Source organism: Bubalus kerabau, chromosome 7 (assembly GCF_029407905.1).
Source record: "Bubalus kerabau isolate K-KA32 ecotype Philippines breed swamp buffalo chromosome 7, PCC_UOA_SB_1v2, whole genome shotgun sequence".
NCBI classification, from domain to species: domain Eukaryota; kingdom Metazoa; phylum Chordata; class Mammalia; order Artiodactyla; family Bovidae; genus Bubalus; species Bubalus kerabau.
Window position 1 is genome coordinate 76,430,609 of NC_073630.1, and position 9,530 is coordinate 76,440,138.

The following is a 9,530-nucleotide window of genomic DNA, read 5'->3' on the forward strand; positions in this document are numbered from 1 at the left end:
CTTGCTGCAATTACTGAAGCCTCACGCTCCAGAGCCTTCACCCCACAGCTAGAGAACCTGCATGCCCCAACTAGAGAGAATCTGTGCAACGTATGCCACACCTAAGATCACTAGAAGCCAATTAATAAATTAAAATTAACTACTGTTGATTAACTATTCTGATAAACTAGGATGCCTACATCAAGGCCCATGGCAGGTGAGTTACCTCTAGCTCCTGGTGAGGAAGTGGCTGTCCCTGAAGGTTGAATGGGGTGATTTGTGTCTGACCTGCTTTAATGCCTGAATTTCAGATTCTGCTGCTGTTCAAAATACTCTTACCTTCCTAAATCTGGCCATAGAATAGAGAAACCAACAGAATGGAACTGATATAAAGTAGCCAGCCCACAAGTAAGTACCAAACACTCACTGTGTGCCAAATTAGGAATATAGTAAAGAACATGACAAGTAAGGGTACTAGGCTCATGGAATTTACAGTCTATAGCAGGTACCAGGTTTTCAGTTTCCAGAAGTGAGAGTTGTTTACTTTTCAGAGAAAATTAAGAGTATGATCCTGCAGGCTCTGCATGAACAGGGCAGTGCTTCATTCATCACTGTATACTCAGTGCTCAGCACATGTAATAGGTATCTGCAAATATGAATGGCATAATTGAGAGAATGATCAGATGTAAACTGGATACTTAACAAAAAACCTAAATCAAGTTTGAGGTATGCTCTAAGAGTTGTTCAAGATCATCTGGACATTCAGTCTCATTCCCCTTTTCAGAGTAATGAAGGAAAACATTGAAATTTATTGTTAGTCAAGAATCAAAACTTTGTTTCCTTTGTGGCATGTGGGTTGTGTATTTGCCTGCTTGGGGGAAGGAAGGAATTCAGGGAGGTTACTGATTTTGTTGTCATTATTTTGTGAGGCCTTCTGGGCTGTTTTTTTTCTTCCTTTAATCAATAAATATGGACTGTGGGCTTCCCTGGTGGCTCAGCTGGTAAAGAATCTGCCTGCCAATGCAGGAGACACAGATTCAATCCCTGGTCTAGGAAGATGCCACATACCGTGAAGCAGTTGGGACCATGAGCCACACCTATTGAGCCTGTGCTCTAGAGCCCGGGAGCCGCATCTACTGAGTCCACGTGCCACAGCTGCTGAAGCCTGCACACTCTAGAGCCTGTGTCCGCAACAAAAGGCACCACTGCAACGAGAAGCCCGAGCACCGCAACTAGATACTAGCCCCCGCTCCCCACAGAGAAAAGCCTGCACAGCAGTGAAGACCCAGCACAGCCAAAAATATGGAAATAAAATAAATAAATACACACACTGTGCTAGGCACTGTCCCAAGCACCGAAGATAACACGATTAGTATGGCTGGCAAGATCTCTGTACCCCAGCAGCTTCTATTTCAGAACTTTCCATGGATTGGTGGGCTATTTTTTTCTGCACTTACTTTGGGTGATTATAATCACTACATATCACTTTTATAATGAGAACATTTTTAAGAAGGTATAAAAAGAGACTTCTTCAACAGGATAGATACAAATCTGAGTTTCCAGTATAACACTGAGCATGTTTGCGCAGCACTACTTCCATTGCACAAAATGAAAAGAAGACCAGGCACTAATTTACCACAGAGAATATGTAAATAAGCACACCTTTTCAGTCCCTTTCAACATTTTAAATTTGTTTATTTTCTAACCAAGTGATTCCAGTTTTTTAAATTTATCCTACAGAGTGCTTGCATAAATAAAAAAGGAGATATATTTGTGTGCACCATTATCTGTGATGGTAGAAAATGAAAAGTAATTGAAATGTTCATCACTTGAGAATTGCATAAATAGGTCACTGTATGTTCATATAATAGAATATAATACCATTCTCTTTAAAATGGAGTAGATCTAAATGTACTAACTTGGGAAAACATCCATGATATATTGTTAGAGGATCAGGGATAGGGCCAAAAATCAGGTTACTGGTTTTACTCTTTCTTTAAAGGTATAGTTTTGTATAATAGCCAACATTTTCAAGTGTTCAGAGCTCCTTATGTGTTTGATCTTATTTACTCTTCACAGTAGCCCTGTGAGGTAAGTACCGTTACTATTCTCACTTTACAGATGAGGAAACTGACTTAAATTTGTAACTTGCTTAATGAACACAGATACCTGACTTTGCACTCATGTGCTAAGTCCCTCTGCTATATCCAGGAACCAATTACATAATTCTATCTAGCTTAGACTAGTTTCAGTTGGAATTTTCAACTTTCAATCAAGAGAATTCTCAGAAACAATCCAAATAGAGATCAACATAGACTGGATAAATTATGAGACAACAATATAATGGAATACTATGCAGCTCTTAAAAAGAAGGAACTACATATATTGGCTTAAAGCTCTACATTCAGAAAACGAAGATCATGGCATCTGGTCCCATCACTTCATGGGAAATAGATGGGGAAACAGTGGAAACAGTGTCAGACTTTGTTTTTTTGGGCTCCAAAATCACTGCAGATGGTGACTGCAGCCATGAAATTAAAAGACACTTACTCCTTGGAAGGAAAGTTATGACCAACCTAGATAGCATATTCAAAAGCAGAGACATTACTTTGCCAACAAAGGTTCGTCTAGTCAAGGCTATGGTTTTTCCTGTGGTCATGTATGGATGTGAGAGTTGGACTGTGAAGAAGGCTGAGCACCGAAGAATTGATGCCTTTGAACTGTGGTGTTGGAGAAGACTGTTGAGAGTCCCTTGGACTGCAAGGAGATCCAACCCGTCCATTCTGAAGGAGATCAGCCCTGTGGTTTCTTTGGAAGGAATGATGCTAAAGCTGAAACTCCAGTACTTTGACCACCTCATGCGAAGAGTTGACTCATTGGAAAAGACTCTGATGCTGGGAGGGATTGGGGGCAGGAGGAAAAGGGGACGACAGAGGATGAGATGGCTGGAGGGCATCACTGACTCGATGGACATGAGTCTGAGTGAACTCCGGGAGTTGGTGATGGACAGGGAGGCCTGGCGTGCTGCGATTCATGGGGTCGCAAAGAGTCGGACACGACTGAGCGACTGAACTGAACTGAACTGAACATATATTGACATGAAAACAAACATAAAGGAGAAAAGCAACTTTATAGAATACGTGTGTTTTATAACAATAGACGTTTGTACAGAAAAGCACGGAAGTGGTGATAGTTCAGTGTCATAAAAACAATACTTTCACAAAACCCTTATAATACATATTTATACATTTGAGTTTCTTTTTGAAATACCATTATTATCAGTTTTTTTCCTGAATATAAGTCTTCCATGGTCATTGTTGTGGGAAATAATTGTTTAGTTTACTCAGGAGAGGAAAATGGGACTAAAACAGGGAAACTCTTTCACTTCACACACTTCTGAATTGTTTGAATTTATTAGCTGAGTTTATATGATGACAACCCAACTCCAACTGCTGCAAGCAAGAAGAAAAAGTGTTGGAGACAATATTGAATGGACAGCAGGCCAGCTCATAGAATCAAAGGAAAAGCTGACCAACTAAGTATAAGCCATGGCAAAGTAGAAAACCGAGGTGCCCCAGGGGCCCTAAGGCCTCAAACCAGAATGCTGAGCTCCACTAAGACTCGGTGGGCCTTTGGTCTCTGTTCCCCACGGCATGTTGGCCTCGTGCTCTCCTACCACAGTCTTTTTTTGTAGTGAGGGATCTCGGCTTCCAGCAGCTTCTAGTGACACAGACTGTTGACCCCACCAAAAAAGGAAAAGGCTGTTTTCTGAGGAAGGACTCTGAATGGTCAAAAACATACTGCAGACCAATCTCTGTGACCAGGGTAGTGGGAATTACTACTGGTCCTGATTGGTTTGATTTGAACTAGGTGCTCACCCTTCAACCTATCACCGGGGACAGGATATGAGATTGACTAAGAAGGCAGTGGTTCCATTCCAGAAGTTAGGAGTGGACTGGAGAAGGACAGCTGAAGCTAGGAAAAAAATGCTCTTTTTGGAGCAGAAGAAGGAAGAATTGCTGGGCAAACCAAATGATTATGCTACATGAGCATAAATGTCCACTAAACATTTTTTAAAGCTATTTTCATTGTGAATGTGAAGTCAAGTGGGCCTTAGAAAGCATCACTACGAACAAAGCTAGTGGAGGTGATGGAATTCCAGTTGAGCTATTCCAAATCCTGAAAGATGATGCTGTGAAAGTGCTGCACTCAATATGCCAGCAAATTTGGAAAACTCAGCAGTGGCCACAGGACTGGAAAAGGTCAGCTTTCATTCCAATCCCAAAGAAAGGCAATGCCAAAGAATGCTCAAACTACCTCACAATTGCACTCATCTCACACACTAGTAAAGTAATGCTCAAAATTCTCCAAGCCAGGCTTCAGCAATATGTGAACCGTGAACTTCCTGATGTTCAAGCTGGTTTTAGAAAAGGCAGAGGAACCAGAGATCAAATGGCCAACATCTGCTGGATCATGGAAAAAGCAAGAGAGTTCCAGAAAAGCATCTATTTCTGCTTTATTGACTATGCCAAAGCCTTTGACTGTGTGGATCACAATAAACTGTGGAAAATTCTTCAAGAGATGGGAATACCAGACCACCTGATCTGCCTCTTGAGAAATTTGTATGCAGGTCAGGAAGCAACAGTTAGAACTGGACATGGAACAACAGACTGGTTCCAAATAGGAAAAGGAGTTTGTCAAGGCTGTATATTGTCACCCTGTTTATTTAACTTCTATGCAGAGTACATCATGAGAAATGCTGGACTGGAAGAAAAACACAAGCTGGAATCAAGATTGCCGGGAGAAATATCAATAACCTCAGATATGCAGATGACACCACCCTTATGGCAGAAAGTGAAGAGGAACTCAAAAGCCTCTTGATGAAAGTGAAAGTGGAGAGTGAAAAAGTTGGCTTAAAGCTCAACATTCAGAAAATGAAGATCATGGCATCCGGTCCCACCACTTCATGGGAAATACATGGGGAAACAGTGGAAACAGTGTCAGACTTTATTTTTCTGGGCTCCCAAATCACTACAGATGGTGACTGTAGCCATGAAATTAAAAGACGCTTACTCCTTGGAAGGAAAGTTATGACCAACCTAGATAGCATATTCAAAAGCAGAGACATTATTTTGCCAACAAAGGTTCATCTAGTCAAGGCTATGGTTTTTCCTGTGGTCATGTATGGATGTGAGAGTTGGACTGTGAAGAAGGCTGAGTGCCGAAGAATTGATGCTTTTGAACTGTGGTGTTGGAGAAGACTCTTGAGAGTCCCTTGGACTGCAAGGAGATCCAACCAGTCCATTCTGAAAGAGATCAGCCCTGGGATTTCTTTGGAAGGAATGATGCTAAAGCTGAAACTCCAGTACTTTGGCCACCTCATGCGAAGAGTTGACTCATTGGAAAAGACTCTGATGCTGGGAGGGATTGGGGGCAAGAGGAGAAGGGGACGACAGAGGATGAGATGGGTGGATGGCATCACTGACTCGATGGATGTGAATCTGAGTTGGTGATGGACAGGGAGGCCTGGCGTGCTGCGATTCATGGGGTCGCAAAGAGTCGGACACGACTGAGCGACTGATCTGATCTGATGTGTATTCAAGTGCCAAGAATGTGTTAAGAAGGATATTTTCTGAAAGTTTTATTATCATTAAAAATTGTAATGTACAGGTAAGTAATTATAGTTAAAATCTATTTATTTTTTTCCTCTTGAATTTTTCCCTATTTTCCCTCTGGGAACATTGCACTCAGTATCTCATCTCAGCTGAACCAATCATATATCACCTTATTTCCTATGACCACAATTGGGCCTAAATGGTGGGTGTGTGATCAACATGAATCAATCAGGGTCTTGGCCCAGAAAAGGCTTTTTTTTTTTAAAGTAATAAGGCTGTGGGGCTGTGACTCCAGCAGCCTTTTTCACCTGGAGTTGTTACAAAAGACTCATTTCCTGTCAGGTTAGGAAGTTGCTAGGATAGGATCTAGAGCTGCCAATTTTGCCTCCAACTCAGGGGGGTAAAGCTAGTCTATGAATGAAATTGTTTATGCTGAAATAAGCAAAGATGAACATGAAGAGACAAGGAGTCTTAATGCATTAGAGTCCCTGGTCCTAGGCACCCTCTGAGGCTAATGCCACCTCTACCCTCCAGCTCTTCTGCAAATATGACTAAATTGGACAATTTCTTCTTTACCTAAGGCTAGCTTGAGTTGGGAGTCTTCCAATTTCAGCCACAAGACTCCTAATAATTTAGATACAGATCAATAGAGCTGGGTAACTTATGGCACAATAATAAAACTCTAGGTAACTTTTACAGAGAAGGCAATGGCACCCCACTCCAGTACTCTTGCCTGGAAAATCCCATGGACGGAGGAGCCTGGTAGGCTGCAGTCCATGGGGTTGCTAAGAGTCGGACACGACTGAGTGACTTCACTTTCACTTCTCTCTTTCCTGCATTGGAGAAGGAAATGGCAACCCACTCCAGTATTCTTGCCTGGAGAATCCCAGGGACGGCGGAGCCTGGTGGGCTGCCATCTGTGGGGTCACACAGAGTCGGACACAACTGAAGCGACTTAGCTTAGGTAACTTTTAAAAGAACAAACTACATATATTGATGTTAAAACCCCAAATATAAGGAGAAAAGTAAGTTTACAGACAGGGTGTATTTCTGTATGTGTGCGATTTTATATATACCCACATATGTAGGGAGACTATGTTCCAAAAGGTTATTGGGTCACTTCTGGAGGCTGGTATGGGCAAGACTTTCATCTTTAAATATACTTCTGTGTATTTTTAGCTTTCTTAAAATTTTATACTTTGTTTTCTATTATACTTTTATAAAACTTTTAAGCCAAAAATAACTACAGACATAATGTAGTTGTGGCACATTTATGTTATACAACTTCCTACTTTATTGCCTCTATTCATTTAAGAACAGAGGTCTGGATATTTGGAGACCAGGCTCTAGGCCACACTGTTTTGCATGTATTCTATAACCTCTGGCAAGTTGGTTTGCCTCTGTGGGCCTCAGTTTCTTCCTTCCTAAGAGGGGTACTTGAAGTAACAGTAGCTACTGTTGCAGTCGTTTCCACGGACCAAGTGCGGTGCTAAGCAGTTTCCTCACAGCAGCTCCGTGAGTTGAGCATGATCCCTCTTTTCCAGATAAGAAACAGAAGCCCAAGTAAGTATTGGAATCACAATTCAAATTCATGTTAAGCCCACTCCCCAAAGCAATGTTCTTTTTACTACATACTCTCCCAGCCACCTCCTGCCTCACGTCTCAATTTCCTGGCCCCAGAATTCAATTAAACCCAACACTCGACTCAAAATCCTCTACCTGGACAACACTATCTTTCTAAAGTAACTTTTGGTCACTTTTATTATTGCTACATCTGTATGTATGTTGCGTCATACTTGAAGACAGGATGTCTCTACCTCAGCATTATTGTACAGGAGCCAGTGACCAGAACCGTCCCAAACAAAAAGAAATGCAAGAGGGCAAAGTGGTTGTCTGAGGAGGCCTTACAAATAGCTGAGAAAAGAAGAGGAGTGAAAGACAAAGAAGAAAGGGAAAGATATACCCAACTCAATGCAGAGTTCCAGAGAACAGCAAGAGAGATAAGAAAGCCTCCTTAAGTGAAAAGTGCAAAGAAATCGAGGAAAACAATAGAATGGGAAAGACTAGAGATTTCTTCAAGAAAATTAGAGATACCAAGGGAACATGTTATGCACAGATGGGCACAATAAAGGACAGAAATGGCAAGGACCTAACAGAAGCAGAAGAGATTAAGAAGAGGTGGCAAGAATATACAGAAGACCTGTACAAAAAAAGGTCTTAATGACCTGGATAACCATGATAGTGTGATCACTCACCTACAGCCAGACATCCTGGAGTGTTGAAATCAAGTGGGCCTTAGGAAGCATTAATATGAACAAAGCTAGTGGAGGTGATGGAATTCAAGTTGAGCTATTTCAAATCCTAAAAGATGATGCTGTGAAAGTGCTGCACTCAATATGCCAGCAAATTTGGAAAAGTCAGCAGTCACCACAGGACTGGAAAAGGTCAATCCCAAAAAAGGGCAATGCCAAAGAATGTTCAAACTACCACACAATTGCACTTATTTCACATGCTAGTAAGATCATGCTCAAAATCCTTCAAGCTAGGCTTCAACAGTATGTGAACCGAGAACTTCCAGATGTTCAAGCTGGATTTAGAAATGGCAGAGGAACCAGAGATCAAATTGCCAACACTTGCTGGATCATGGAAGAAGCAAGAGAATTTCAGAAAAACGTCTACTTCTGCTCATTGACTACACTAAAGCCTTTGACTGTGTGGATCACAACAAACTGTGAAAATTGTTCAAGAGATGGGAATATGGGACTACCTTACCTGCCTCCTGAGAAATCTGTATGCAGGTCAAGAAGCAACAGTTAGAACTGGACATGGAACAACTGAGTGGTTCCAAATTAGGAAAGGTGTATGTCAAGGCTGTATACTCTCACCCTGCTTATTTAACTTATATGCAAAGTACATCATGCAAAATAATGGACTAGATGAAGCACAAGATGGAATCAACATTGCAGGGAGAAATACCAATAACCTCAGATATGCAGATGACACCACCCTTATGGCAGAAAGTGAAGAGGAACTAAAGAGCCTCTTGATGAAGGTGAAAGAGGAGAGCGAAAAAGCTGGCTTAAATCTCAACATTCAGAAAACGAAGATCATGGCATCTGGTCCCATCACTTCATGGCAAATAGATGAGGAAACAATGGAAACAGACAGACTTTATCTTCTTGGGCTCCAAAATCACTGCAGATGGTGACTGCAGCCATGAAATTAAAAGACACTTGCTCCTTGGAAGAAAAGCTATGACAAATCTAGACAACATATTGAAAAGCAGAGATATTATTTTACTGACAAAGATCCCTCTAGCCAAAGCTATGGTTTTTCCAGTAGTCATGTATGGATGTGAGAATTGGACCATAAAGAAAGCTGAGTGCCAAAGAATTGATGGTTTCGAATTGTGGTACTGGAGAAGACTCTTGAGAGTCCCTTGGACCACAAGGAGATCAAACCAGTCAATCCTAAAGGAAATCAACTGTGAATACTCATTGGAAGGACTAATGCTAAAGCTGAAGTTCCAATACTTTAGTCACCTGACAGGAAGAGCCAACTCATTGGAAAGGCCCTGATGCTGGGAAAGATTGAAGGCCAGAGAAGGGGACGACAAAGGATGAGATGGTTGGATGGCATCACCGACTCAATGGGCATGAGTTTGAGCAAACTCTGGGAGATAAGGACAGGGAAGCCTGGTGTGCTGCAGTCCATGGGGTTGCAAAGAGTCGGCCATAAGTTAGCAACTGAACAACTGACATTTTGGACGGAAAATTTCTTTGTTGTGGGAGCTGGATGTGTTCGGCAGCATCCCTGGCTTCTGCCCACTAGATGTCAGGATCATCCACCATTCAAGCTGTGACACCCAAAATGCCTGTATAGTTCCAAAGGTCCTCTGGGGAAAATTCACCCAGGGTTGAGAATCATTGCTCTCAA